The sequence below is a fragment of the Ostrinia nubilalis genome, chromosome W, assembly GCF_963855985.1.
Source record: "Ostrinia nubilalis chromosome W, ilOstNubi1.1, whole genome shotgun sequence".
In the NCBI taxonomy this organism is placed as follows: domain Eukaryota; kingdom Metazoa; phylum Arthropoda; class Insecta; order Lepidoptera; family Crambidae; genus Ostrinia; species Ostrinia nubilalis.
This window is the reverse complement of record NC_087118.1, coordinates 11378371-11393256: the sequence shown is the minus strand read 5'-3', so window position 1 is coordinate 11393256 and position 14886 is coordinate 11378371. Positions and strand designations below refer to the sequence as shown.

Below are 14886 nucleotides of genomic sequence, written 5' to 3'. Positions count from 1 at the left end.
GTATTTAAAAGTTTTCATCTATTTTTATTTATGAAAATAGCCTTGTCTCCGTCTGTATCATTACCATCAAAATATTACTATTATCTTGAACTCCATTAACATTGATGATTGATTGATACTTTATTATAGTATATTTAGGTACTTAGTTCAGTTGATAACATTCCTATATCATTTTTATCTCAACTTATTAGATATTTAATATTAATTAAAACCCAATGAATTTTAAAACACTCATTTATTAAGAAGGCTTATTTAAAGATAATAATCAATTTATGTTCAATTAAATATTTTGGAATTATGAACAGTTTACTTTGGTTTGTTAAGATTTTATTAATTTTCATTAAATATTGGTTTTCCGGGACAAGTTGTACATCATTATTGATCACTTTAACATCTGAAAAGTAAAATATATAACTTTAATTAAATGGATAGATATTGTGCTTACATTTTGTTGTAAACATTAAGGCTCAGTTGCATTACCTAACTTTGACCGTTACTTTAACGATAACTGGTGTTTTCTGAATGAAGTTTGATAGATTTTTGATGTTTGTTAAAGTAAGATGGTGCAACCCAGCCTTATAGTTAAACAATTTCATCAAAACTGTACAATACTTTTAGAGTGCAAGAGTAAAAAACATTCATCCTCAAAAACTTTGACCTCTTAAATATTATTGAATAATTAATAGTGCCATCAATTATCAAACGTTTCATAGTTATCATCAAGCATTACCTTACGCTGCAATGAGAAGAGAATGGTGATTCTCTTTATTTTACACAGGCAAAATATGCATAGACTTAACGTAACAGTATCACATTGAAAACTCAGATATTGTTGCAATATTGTACAAGGCTTCTGTTACTATTATTTTTAAGATCACTTGTTTCAGCTATAGATTATTTCTTTGAGATATGTATGTAAGTAACTATTCTTATTAATTTCATTCGAACAAAACAACACCAACCAAATCAAAACAAACTTTTGTTTGACAGTTTGGCAAGAGGGGGGGGTGTAGGGACCATAGATTAGAGAGTGATAGGATGTTTCGTTCGGAAATTTAATCAAAAGATTTTGAAACGTCAAAGGACAAAAATGTGAATTTTAACCCGTGTAGCGCCCTTCTGTCAAATTTTGTTTTGTACGACTGAAAAATTAAGGTCTCTCGAAAGTAGGTAAAGCTCCAGTAGCGGCGTAAGGGGGGGGCGGTGGGGGCGGTCCGCCCCGGGTGCCAAGCATCAGGGGGTGACAAAGTCGCGCAGATTAGTACTCACTCACGCATCTGCATGGCAAGGACGGTCGTGATGTCATGACAGGGGGGGTGCCATTCTGAGGTGCCGTGCCTTAGGCTATAATTTATATTATGACGGGGGGGGGGGGGGGGTGCCGCCCCGGGTGCCAACCTATGCTACGCCGCCACTGAGTGGAGCAGGCATAATTTACTTTTATCTTTATGAGATAAAAATAATAATTTTTTAACGTTGTGAATGTCATCATCATGTTTTAAAAAAAAAACTTCTATTATGGATCGATCGAAAAGCGAAATTTTGGACAGCGTTTTTTTTTCACAACTTCTATTTTTTAAATTCATAATGATAGGTTACGTCACACTATGGATCGAAATTGCGATTTATGGACATAGCGATATTTTTAAAGCCTATATTTTTAGGGCCTAAAGTTGCCCGTTCACAAGTTATGTGGTTCTGAAAAATGAAAAAAAAGTTAGTAAAAGTGACTTTTTTTGGAATATCTTTAAAGATTCAACGAAAATATAAAGATTCCATACGTTAACAATTTAAATTAACCTTAAATTACTGACAAATATTTAACTCATGTAACGCGACCTCTGTGGTTAATGCTCGCATTCGAATTTGGCGGGCTTTATTTTGTAACTCACGGGCTCGCGCGCTCTGCCGGCGCGCTCTCACCAACGGTCGCCGGCGTTTTTTCTAAATTCGACCTTATTGCCAGTCCGCCCATGGCCGCGACGCTTGATTATTACTCTCTCAATATTTCGATGTTTGGATATTGTTTTGACTGATATAAGCAAAGTTTTATGTACATTTCGTTGTGTTAAATTGACAATATACTTGTTGATGATTGAATTGTGCCTTCAACATTATTTCACGACCCCGAGACCAACTTAACAAGTATTACACTCATATTTTGGAACCTTGTAACTTCTGAACGGGCAACTTTGGGCGCGCGCTGATAGTTTAGGATTATAGTCAACAAGCCATAGGCTTAGTCGAAATCGATCACTTTAAGTTTCATTCCATACAACGAAAATGGAAAAAGTTTTTTTCCAGCCAAACTATTGATTTTAGAGAAAAACTTTTAACGACATTTATTCATCAGAATAACGTAAGTTACGTTCGATAAGTATTTTTTTCAAATAGAAATTATGAAAGAAAAAAATCAATATGTCCATAAATCGCTATTTCGATCTTTAGTACGTCTTACTGATTAATTAATATCATTATCCCCTCAAGGATCAATAAGACCGGCGGCGGCTACGCTGTTCATTACTTACAGTCATATAGATGAACTAATTTAAACTGAACCGTGTCACCGAACACATTGACAGGGGGGCGCCACCATCATTTCAACTATATAGTTTCCAACGTGGCAAAAATCGGAACCAGCGATTCGGTATTGATGGTGGTGGCACCCCCCTGTCACTGTCATGGGTGGGACAGTTCGTTTTAATTTATGTATATTATGTTACTTACCAGTTATTAATAATAATTACCGACAGTCAAGGTAAAAGTAAGAAAGTAATCACATTAATTTATCACTTACAAATATCTTAAAAGAGAACACCGGCTCGTGTACAGCGTGTACAGCAACACATTTTGAACGTTTTGATATCTTAATATATTAATACTAGCTTTCCGCCCGCGGCTTCGCCCGCGTGGAATTTTGTCTGTCACAGAAAAACTTTATCGCGCGCGTCCCTGTTTCAAAAACCGGGATAAAAACTATCCTATGTTCTTTCCCGGGACTCAAACTATCTCTATGCCAAATTTCATCAAAATCGGTTGCGAGGTTTAAGCGGGAAAGCGTAACAGACAGACAGACAGACAGACAGACAGACAGAGTTACTTTCGCATTTATAATATTAGTTGGGATAAATTAGTGGTATCCTTCCGTTTGGCCAAATTACTTTTCGCCAAATTTCACTTCGCAAACAACTTATCGCCTAAGTTTCATTTCCCAAATGAACTTTTAGCAACTGTACTTTTCGCAACTAATTCATTTGGTCAAATTGTCATTTGGCAAAATTTTACTTGGCAAATGTTTATATAGCAAATGTTTTATTTCGTCAAATATTATGTCCCAAATAATTTGTTTGGTCAAATTGACACCTCAAATACTTACCCACCGTTACCCACAAATCAAAGCATAAGGCACATTATCATGGTTTTCACAAGAATTTTATGTAAAACAAAGAGACTGCAGAAAGTAGTATGGTTGCAAAAAGTAGGTTTTGCTGAAAATAGTAGGTTAGGTTAGGTTAGAACAGTGACCCTTAATGCGCGAAGGCGAGCGAAGCGTGCCGCGGTAGCGGCCGCCGAGCGCTAAAATCACCACTATTGTTAATGAATCATTTGAAATTTCGATAAAAAGAATGAAATAAGAAAATTATTTTAGAACAAATTTTATATTTACTACCCACTAAACAAAATAATAACCACAAGCTAATTTGTATTCCATTCTATGCACCAATCAAATTATTTTGTAAATAGTTTATCGTGAAATATTTTTGCCAAATGAAACATTTGGCAAAACATACTTTACCAAACAATAATTTGCTAAACAATAATATGCCAAAAACGACATTTGCGAATTAAAAGTTTGCAATAAGTTGTTTTGCCAAATGAGAATTTGCCAAATGAAAATTTGCGAAACGTTGTTTGCGATGTAATAATTTGGGAAACGTTTTTTGGCCAAACATTAGTAATCCATAAATTAGTATAATGAGATTGGAATGTTTAAAATTTAAACGAATTGTTTAAAATTTAATAAATAGGTTTAGATGCGGCGGGGGTGGACCTTGGGCCAACCCTAAGCAGTTTATTTAATTTTATACATACGTAAATGATTTCTTTAATCACTTTTACCAAATTATTCATAATAACCGATTGTTATTAATAATTCTTTTTCTATCATAATTAATCATCATAATCAAATCAGATTAAATAAAATCTGAGTTGCGTTCTATATCCATTAGAGCGCCATGGTCTTTTTTAAAATACAAAACGTTTAACATTTCCGTGCAATATTTCTTTGATAAAATACTTATAAAAATGCTTTAGTTATTTTATGCGTATTTTTGCGATTGCCTAAAACCCTAAATCTTTATTTTCAAAACAGAAATATATTTTTTTACTGTTCCAGGCGAAATAGGTTGGTGACCAATAGGTTAAACAAAAGTTGTCTATGGTCATAAGTTTTGTGGCCAAAAAAAGTTGAGTGAGACATTTCGCGCTCATTCACTTCCGCCTCCCTCTCGGTCGCAACTGTTTTGCATCTTGTTTCATCGCGGTAAGTTATGTGTAAATATTATTAAAATTATAATCCATTGATTTGTCAAATAATAAAAAACTATTGTACAAATCAATTTCGATGATATATCAACTTAATTGTTTCTTTTCATCGTTCCGTTAGTGTAGGCATCATTTTTGTTGAAGGGGACGCCATTGTAAAACAAATGAAATAATGTTAAACAAACAACTTTTTATGGTTTAAAACTTTTTAAAGTGTAATGATCGAAGTTTTAAGTGTATTTTAGGTTCTTCAGTGCCATAATTTGTGGTTCTTTAGTTCATTAAATGTGTATAATTGCAGTTTCACGATGCCCCGCTTCAACTACGATTCCACCACGGCCGTCTGCATCGCCACGGGTAAGTCTTTTATAGTCTTATTTGTTCTTCTTTCCATTATTTTCTGTGTTTAGGTCCTTTGGTTCGTTAAAAATATACTATGTTTGGCTTTGATGAATAGTTATGGACCGCCATTTTTCTTCTTTTTTAATTGACTTGGCAATGGTGTTGTAGGTAGTTCATAACTGCATAAGATCTAGCTTTTTCAAGTCAATAACTTCACACATTTTCTAAATATGGTTTACAAGGGCGTAGCCCCTTATTCTATTTGCCAAGTTATTTAAATTACTTACACCTACCTACAATCATGGACCTATAAAAAAGGTCCATGCCTAACAGTAAATAGTTAATAACACGTAAGAAATCTTTATATTTTGAAACATGTCAATTCCACACAAGGTACTTGTATTAATAATGTCCTAACAGGCAAGTTATAATTTCATTGTTGATGAACATAAATTCACATTATCTTTTTATTAATCTAAGCACATTATCTATCAATAAAAGTTACTTAGATCTTCTTACTCTGAGATGGTTTTCATATGAATAGTTATGTAAAATAATTTTACATGTAGGATTAGGTATTTACTGTTGAAATTGGTGTTACATTAGTTATTTAAAATACACAAGTAAGCATAACCTTAGTTCTTATTATAAACAAAGCATTTATTGAATCACATCTAATTTAATTAATGTTTCAGTGTAGTTAAAATAATTGATTTGCTCTGAAATCAAATCAATAATAAGAACTTGATTGAATCCTTCTCAAATATTGGTAGGTAATATCAATGCAGTTTAAATATTATTTGAAAACCTTCAGATTTGCAATAGGATTATTTGTATTTGATACTACTTACCTATATCCTGCGCTTGTTATATTTGTATTTATTTATCAATATTTTCAATTTAATGTATTGAATTCTGATTTGACATTCATCTTACTAGGTATAGGTACTTTTTTTTGAACTTGTATAAGTCTGGATCTGACCATAATATCTAGCCTTTTATAAATCAAGATTAATAAATAATTATACTAATTATAATTTACCTACTTGAATAGTGGTATTAATAACATTTAATTTTTATCTCTTGTCATAAATTAATTAAATTCAAATAGATGTGCACCAATTGATTGAAGTTATCAATATTCGTCATGTTTGAAATTGGTCCTATACCTACTTAGATTATTAATCTAAGGTCCTATAATATTTTTCATTTTTACAGAAACATAAATTCTAAATTTCTATTGATTCATATTATTACTAAATTAATTTAGGTATGTTTGATAAACAGAAATTAGGCAGGTAGGTACCTACTTATTGTCTCAATGGGGTTAGGTAAGCCTGTTATTTGAATTTGCATTAGTTTTATTTTAGGAAATATTGTATCAATGCAATGCATTTTTTAGGTAGGATTAGCCTAATAAAATTACTTGTTGTAATATGAACTTACTGCAAAATGGTACAGTTACAGTAAAATAGGTTAGTACTAATTTGTATAATCATTGATTTCCATCATTACATACCTTAACTGGTAGGCATTGGTTTTTAATACAATTTACTGTTTTCTTTAGTAATTTGAATACATTTACCTACCTACTTAAGTAGGTAATGTTATTATTTAATTATAATAAAATTTCAAACTTTTGTTTACATTAAACTTCTTATTACTATTAGCACTAGCTGCTATTAATTGTATGAGTTTGGATTTTCGGTTTAGGTAGGTCTCTATAGGTAGGTATATCTACTTTATAATTTAATTTAATTTCTTTTATTTATTAGTAAAAAACAAACTTAATTTCAATTACCAAAACAATAAAGGTAATTAATCAGGTAGGCATTGTAAAATTTATCACTTGTTCATTGCATAACCATTTATAACTGAATATGAATTTCTTGACGATTTATTTTCAGAAAATTTGTTGGCACTATAGTTTGTCATTTTGTTTTCTGTGTGTAGGTACCTCAAAATTAGCATGATTGATATTGCTTTAAGGTGATGTTCTAAGGCCTTGTCAAAATGCTTTAGATATTTTAGCGGAGAGTGTTAGAAGATAATGAAAGTATTTTTATAATATTACATAACAGAGTTGAAAATTAGCATTAATTATGTGACCAATCTTTTAATTATCTTCCCTGTGTCATATAAATCTATAACACTTTTTATCATTCAATTTAGATACTGAAGTTGCATTCTTTACACGTTTATATTTTATGACAATAATTTTAAGAGAAAATTGACTTGAATCTTTTTAGAGTTTTCGTTATTTTTGTCTTGATAAGGTATCAGCATATTATCTGAAAATAAAGAAACCACCTGCATTTTGTATTTCGAAGCAAATTACTTTCTTTTAAATTATGTATTCGTAATGCATAATAAGCGCGACTTCATTGTCAATCAGACTATTATTAATTATTAATTTCTGGTAAAGGATTGTCCCATCAAGGCGATGCACGGTATAAAGGTAATAATGCACAGTGTGTAGCCATGTCAGCATGTGCATCCGCTTTGTCAGTTATTAAAAATCGGGCCGTGTTTGATGTTGCGGATATCAATACTATTCTTCAGTACGGTGATTTACTTTACTTGCAGTGCAAACCTCGGGACCACGTTTTCTTATTACCAGACGAATTGCCAAATGATTATCGAGTAGGAAACTTCGCGATTAAAATTAATGCAATGGAACCCAACTGGATTGAAAACGGGCTTTTTCCAGCTTCACTGCGCGATGTTGATGTTGCAACATTGCAGTTAGTTCATATTTTGCGCGACCGTGTATTCACTCGCGAACGTAACGATACTCGGGATAGTTACTTGTTCACCGGGAACAATTATACGGTTTGTTTTTGGAAATTTGGCAACAAATTTTATTTATTTAATAGCCATGCGGTTGGCATCAATAATAAATTTAATCATCGGGACGAAACTCAAAATAAGGCGCGTTTGTTTTGTTGCCAAAATTTAGAAGATCTCGCAAAATTACTGTTCATAGGACATGCGTATACCTCGGCGCAATATTCTATACATAAATTAACTGTAGTAAATTTTGCGCTAAACTTAGATCCCGTCGTCCCACTCGAGCCACGCGACGCGAAATTAACAACGTTGAAACCTGTCGTAGTCCTTGAAAAAGTTGAGTTAGAATCAATAGACATTGCACCGGTGCAATCAACCAAACGAGGTCGACCCAAAAAAAAGAGATCATCTAAATCTAAAGTAGATTCTTCCGCACCGAAAAAATCTAAATTAATTAATGAAAAATTAAAACCAGTTGTGGTTCTTGAAAGAGTAGATTTAACTGCGTTAAAAATTGCCCATGATGCGAAACCTTTGTCCGTCAGTACTACACTTTCTGATGTCAAATTGAAATTAAAGCCAGTCGTTGTAATTGATCGGGTCGATTTAAATAGCGGTCGGGTTAGTAACGTAACGTCAACCAAAACCCTTAGACACCGAGAGGCTGTAAAACGTTATGCTACCCAGAACCCAACTATCCATAGGGACTCGGTAAAACGGTACTCACAAAAAAATCCCTCGGTTAATAGGGACGCGGTCAAACGATATACTGAACAAAATCCTACTATTCACAGAGATGCGGTTAAACGGTACGCGCAAAATAATCCCTCGGTTAATAGGGACGCGGTAAAACGTTATTCGCAGCAAAATCCGGAAGTTAATAAAGAAGCGTCACAACAATATAATGTAGTAAACAGAAATTTAGAACCCGCGTTGCGTAATTCCAATATTTTGATCGGGCAAAAACAAAACGACGACTTAGATTCACTTCAAACCCATTGTTTCAAAAAACTGTCTTTGAATGACAGTCATAGATGTCCTCAATGTCAGGCGCGAATTTTTATAGAGGAAAAAGGTAGAGTCAAGTGGTGTTGTGGTTCTGGAGCATATAATGTTCAAAATTTACCGCCGTTAACCGAAGAGTTCTATTCCCACCCAGCTTTCCTTCTAAGACCGCGAGCTTTCAATAATTTGTTTTCGTTTAGCGCATTAGGCGTTTCTCATGGTTTTCATCAACCAAATTCCGGTGTGTCTTTCTTAAAAATTCAGGGCCGAACTTACCATCGCGTTTTTGATTTAGCTTACACTGACACATATAATCCTATCGGTATGTACATTTACGACGAAAGGGAAAGGACAGCTGTAAGCCAAAATTTAGACATGGAGGTAGTTCGCTGCATTACCAATTTTATGCATAATGTTAGTCCGTATATAGATTGTTTTAAACGTTTAAGTCAGGAGCCTTCCGAGGAGGCACATTTGATATTTGAACCCACGTCGCGACGCTCCCATGGTAATATTTTAGGAGACATGCCAATCGGTTCGGAAATAGCCGCAATTCTGAGCACAGAACGCGAACGCTATATTCCTAAAGCTATAGTCATATGGCGCATAGGTGCTCGAAAACCGCACACTGTAGACATTTTACATCCGCTGTATGAAACTTTCCAATATCCTTTGCTGTATCCACACGGTAATCCCGGTTGGTTACCGAATAGACTCGATAACAACGGCGTAAAACTAACACAAAATAAATACGTCCGTTGTTTGTTGCTATCTGAGCCGCGGTTTTCAGAGTTGAGCAGACTTTCTGAGGAATGGATAGTAGATATGTTCTGTAGAATATCAGAGGAACGACTTAGGTACATTTTTAATATGCAGAATCATTCCTCAGATGCTGCTCTTAGATCTGCTCCCCTTCAGGAAGTAGAAAACTCAGTAGAGATTAGTAACCAGATAGCAGCAGATGAAACCATACGGGGAGAGGGCGGTGTTGTGCCGGGACGTGTCTATCTGCCCAATACATTTACTGGAGGTCCACGGTATATGAAAACTAAATATATGGATGCGATTGCACTGGTCAATAGACTGGGCACTCCATCATACTTTTTAACGATGACATGCAATCCAAAGTGGCCCGAGATCCAACAATCTACTCCACAAGGACAAAGGCCTAATCCTTTAATTTGTGCGAGAGTTTTTAACTTGAAACTCGCACAACTTTTAAAAGACCTTAGAACTGGTGCTTGGTTTGGTAGATGTATGTATATTATGCATGTCATAGAGTTTCAAAAACGAGGACTGCCCCATGCCCACATTTGTTTTAGAATCGAAGGGGGTGGTCCCATACAAAATTTTGAAATCGATCAATTTGTAAGGGCAGATATCCCTCCTCCTTCTGAGGCAGGTGGTAGATTACGCAAGGCTGTGCTTGATCACATGATACACGGCCCATGTGGACCTCCACATAGAACAGATTTGCCATGTTGGGATACTGAAAAAATGAAATGCACAAAGTATTTCCCTAAATCTGAAACGGCTGTAACTTACTGCGATGACAAAGGTTTTGTTCATTTACGCCGTGATAGTAAAAACCAAGCCACCATTAAATTTAGAAATAGAGACATAACGGTTAGTGATTTGTGGGTCGTTCCGTACAATGCCGCTCTTCTCCTCAAGTATGACTGTCACATAAATTTATTAGCATATTCCGCACGCGCGATCGTCAAATATCTATTCAAATACATGACCAAAGGTCCTGACGAATCGCGCGTTACTGTCGTTCCCGATTCAGATAAAAACAATGAAATCGAGCAGTATGTCACCAAACGTTACCTTGGTTCTTGCGAAGCGACGTGGCGCATTTTAGAGTTTGACGTAACAGCTCGCGAACCGAACGTAAAGCAGCTCGCCGTACACCTTGAGGGCCAACAATCCATCTTTTTCAAGCCGGGAACCGAAGCAGATGCCGCGCGCCGCGCTCATTCGGACTTAATAACTTATTTTAAAAGGCCTCTCGGTGAACAGTTTGATAACATAACGTATTTAGATTTTTACGAGCGGTTTATTGTACATTCACGACGTCCCACCACAAAAAATGTAGAAATCTTTGAATTGAGCAATAATAAATTCTTGACAAGACGGCAAAGGGGCGAATTAGTATCGCGTTTATTCTGGGTCGCGCCAAACAGAGGTGAATTATTTTACTTGCGTCTTCTTTTAGCGTCTCAGCCGTGTCGTAGTTACGACGATTTATATAAACTTGGTGGTCCATTGTGCAAAACTTTCCAGGAAGCTGCGAAAGCTCTCGGGATCGCGGACGATGAAGCGGAGTATGAGATTGCTATGCAGGAAGCATCTACATTTTTGACTGGACCACGGCTGCGTAGCTTTTTCGTACTCTTAGCTGTGAACGGGGTTAGGGTCGTTTCTTTGTGGGATAAGTACAAACATTTAATTGGTCAGGATTTTTTGCAGCGTTTATCCGATGACGCAGAAAAAGCGTACAAACTTTGTCTCGTCCAAATCGACCGGTTATTGCGTAAACATGGGACATCCCTTGTCGAGCAAGGGTTACCGGGCGTTATAGACGATTCGACCGAAGTAGGCCGCGAGCGCGTCGAATATAATCGCGACGAGTTAAACACGTTCGTGAGTAGCTGGCTACCAAAATTATCCCCCGACCAAAACCTCGTGTTTAGTTATATTCACACTCTCCTGAGTGACAGCGAGTTCCGAAACTCAAACAATACTGCCATTTTCATTGACGGGCCTGCCGGAACAGGTAAAACTTTGCTTTTAAATGTAATTACTGCACACGCACGCGGAAATTCAGGAATTGTCTTGTGTACGGCGAGTTCAGGTATCGCGGCGCAAAATTACGTAGGCGGCATTACGGCACATAGCATGTTTAAATTCCCCCTCAACCCCGTAGATGATCTTGGTTACTGGAGCATTACCAATGGTTCGCAGCGCGCTGAGCTTGTTCGACAAGCTGACGTTATTATTTACGACGAAGCCCCTATGGCTCACAAATATTTAATTCACCTGCTTGATAGGTCTCTCCGCGATTTGATGAAGTGTAACAGGCTTTTTGGTGGGAAAATCGTAATTTTCGCAGGAGATTTCCGTCAGATACCTCCTGTCGTAGTAAAAGCTAAAAGTAACTCTGACGTAATCAATTGTTCAGTCAAGTCCTCACCGATTTGGGAACAAATTAAAATTTTCAACTTGAGCACTTCCCAACGTAACAGAGACGACCCAGAGTATTCTGACTTTTTATTAAAACTGGGATCGAATCAATTGCCGGTTCAAACTGTAAAGGTGAATCGTTCAATTTTAAATTAAGTAGATTTAACTTCCCACCTTTCTTATGTTACAGATTTGAACGATTTAATAGATTTTGTTTTTTCACATGTTGTCATTATTGAACCGGACACGTGTGCTGGTCGAGCAATACTCACCACACACAATCAAAACGTTAGGGAAATTAATTCCATAGTATTAGATAGAGTAGAGTCGGAACCGTTACACTTTTATTCAATCGATAAAGTCCTTTCCGATAACGCGGACGATATATTTTTAGGCGCGGACGCGTTAAATAAACTGCAGCCAAAGGGTGTTCCAGAACATGATCTAACACTAAAAGTAGGATGCGTGTGCATGATAATCCGCAATCTTAGTTTTTCAGACCGACTGGTCAATGGCACAAAAGTTATCGTCGTGAAAACTACGCCGCGCATAATAACCGTTCGCAAGCCAGGCGAAACAAACGAATTTTTGATTCCGCGTATCTTGTTTAAAGCTCCAATCGAACCGGACAGCCCCATCGAAATGACGCGACGGCAATTCCCCTTAGCTCTGTGTTATGCCATGACTGTTCATAAGAGTCAGGGGCAGACTATAAATCGGGTAGGCGTAGACTTGCGGTCGGACGTGTTCAGTCATGGCCAATTGTACGTAGCGTTAGGTCGGGTCCAAGAAAAATCGGATATCAAAATTTTAGTTTCGCGCGATAAATTAGTCGACGATAAACTTTTGCTTAATAATGTAGTGTACCCGCAGCTTCTTTAGATTACTTTTTTTATATATTTTTTTATTTTTACGCAGTTTCTCGGAAAGTGTAAATATAATTCACCTCATCAATCAATTGACAATTCTTTTGTGTAAATATATTTTAAAATCAATTAAAATCAAGCTGACACGCCTATACACGTGCATTATTTATTTATTTTTGCTTTTTTATACTCATTTCGCATGAATTCAAAATTTGGTGGTTTTTGTTTGGGCATGTTGGTTTTGTGTATATGAGTTATGCGTGTGTGGTGGTGTGAGTGGAGATAGTGAAGTATCGGGGGAATGGGCTATGTTAAATATCATCTCTACACTGTAGGGGTGGATCGGTATAGCGTCGTCACTTGGAGTATAAATCCATTTACATTGGTGTTTGATTTTAGAATAGGAGCTTTCTCGGTCAACCAAATTGAAGAAGAGATGTTATGATATCGCTGAAGGGCGAACTGAAGGATAGACGTGGACGACTGTTGGGGGGACACGCCAGCCTGTGGGCTGATGTTGCTGATGCTGTGGGAAACACCGGCGGACGTCTTGGGGAAGGTAACGACATCGAAGCGAAGAGTGTGGAGTTCGACAGCCGCATGGCTGCGGGCGTGAAGTTGAGGGGGAAGAGACCGGAGAGAAGATGCAGGGGTGACGAATCAAGGTAAGGTTAATGACCGCTTGATAATGTCCCACTTGTGCCAATTGAATGCCTCAGCGTCGACGGAATGTCAGGAAGTCTAGGTACAAGTACGAGTATGCCAATATAACAAACATATGCATGGTTCCGGAGGCAACGAGCAATGGGTGTGTTGATTTTTTGTTAGTTATATGCCGTTTTAAGCGTAACTGAACGGAATTGTTCTTACCAGCATATAATGGATATCGTATAATTGTCATTTTGTAAAAGTAAGCTTCAACCAAACCAACGCGTGCAAATCACCATCGCCGACGCGATCATAGGCGAATGACAGGTCGCACGACCAGTCATTGGCCTATGATCGCGCCGGCGATGGCAATCTGCACGCGTTGGTTTGGTTGAAGCTGAAATAATGTACAGGGGTAGCCTTTTTTTTCGCATTACTTGAATAAGCAATGCACGCTGCGTCGTAGGTTACACTGAAAAACATAGGTACTTTTATAGATATATAAAGTGCTTTAAACGGTTATGTTGAGAGTAGGTTTTCGTGGGAGCACATATAATATTTGAACCCATGCAATGACCGTGACGTAATGAATATGTCCGTTTGTTTCTTGCTATCTAAACCGCGGTTTTCCGATTTTTTTTATATTGTATGTAAAAAAATACAGTTGGCTTTAGGGATGGCCAAGGGGCCACTCCCGCCGCAACTTGACCTATTTTTAATACTATGTTGCATAAATTAATATCATAAATTAGTAATAAAACATTATGACAATAAAGTGATCCCCTCCATTGTCAAGATTATCTTCAGTCTGAATTGTTATTTTTATTAAATTAAAAAGAAAGATTTTGAATTTGTCATTCTCACTAAAATGTCTCTAAAATATGATCGAGTGAAGCGATGGCTGGCTCATCCGTCATGTCTGTGAACAGGCGCTGCCTTCGGGGACTGGTCAAACCAAGTTGTCCAGATTTTTACGCTTTTAATTTTGGATGGGGTGATGTTATAGCATTACTTTGCCACAGTTCCCATAGATAGTCAAAAATATTTTTGGTTACTTTAGTGTCAAAACAGTCACATTATTGGTAATAACACATTACACGATTGAAAGGGATCCTCTTCAATCTTATTGTGTTTAAGTTTTTTCAGTCTGAAGTATTACTATCATTAGAATATGAAAAAAGATGTCTTGGATTTGTCATTCTCACTAAAATGTCTTTGGGGTGGTGGCGTGGTGAGGCGGGTCGTTACATTCTCTAAAATATGATCGAGTGAAGCGATGGCTGGCTCATCCGTCATGTCTGTGAACAGGCGCTGCCTTCGGGGACTGGTCAAACCAAGTTGTCCAGATTTTTACGCTTTTAATTTTGGATGGGGTGATGTTATAGCATTACTTTGCCACAGTTCCCATAGATAGTCAAAAATATTTTTGGTTAATTAAGTGTCAAAACGGTCACAGTATTGGTAATAAAACATTACACGATTGGAAGGGATCCTCTTCAATCTT

At 36.6% G+C, this 14886-nt stretch overlaps 2 long non-coding RNA genes across 3 annotated transcripts in view; one reads left to right on the top strand and one right to left on the bottom strand.

Annotated features, from left to right (window-relative positions):
• Positions 1-218: 218 nt before the first annotated feature.
• On the bottom strand, positions 219-1129 carry LOC135086341 (uncharacterized). The gene is made up of 2 exons (XR_010260423.1): positions 731-1129; positions 219-394 (listed from the first exon to the last, which is right to left on the bottom strand). It is a non-coding gene; the product is annotated as an uncharacterized LOC135086341 (long non-coding RNA).
• Positions 1130-4452: 3323 nt separating this feature from the next.
• The window catches only part of LOC135086441 (uncharacterized), a 30315-nt gene continuing 19881 nt past the window's right edge, over positions 4453-14886 (top strand). Inside the window, exons 1-2 of one of the 2 annotated variants that reach the window (XR_010260478.1) lie at positions 4453-4543; positions 4847-4902. This is a non-coding gene — a long non-coding RNA (uncharacterized LOC135086441). Of the gene's footprint in view, positions 4544-4745; positions 4761-4846; positions 4903-14886 lie in introns of those variants that run through there. The other variant, XR_010260479.1, reaches the window with a different exon arrangement.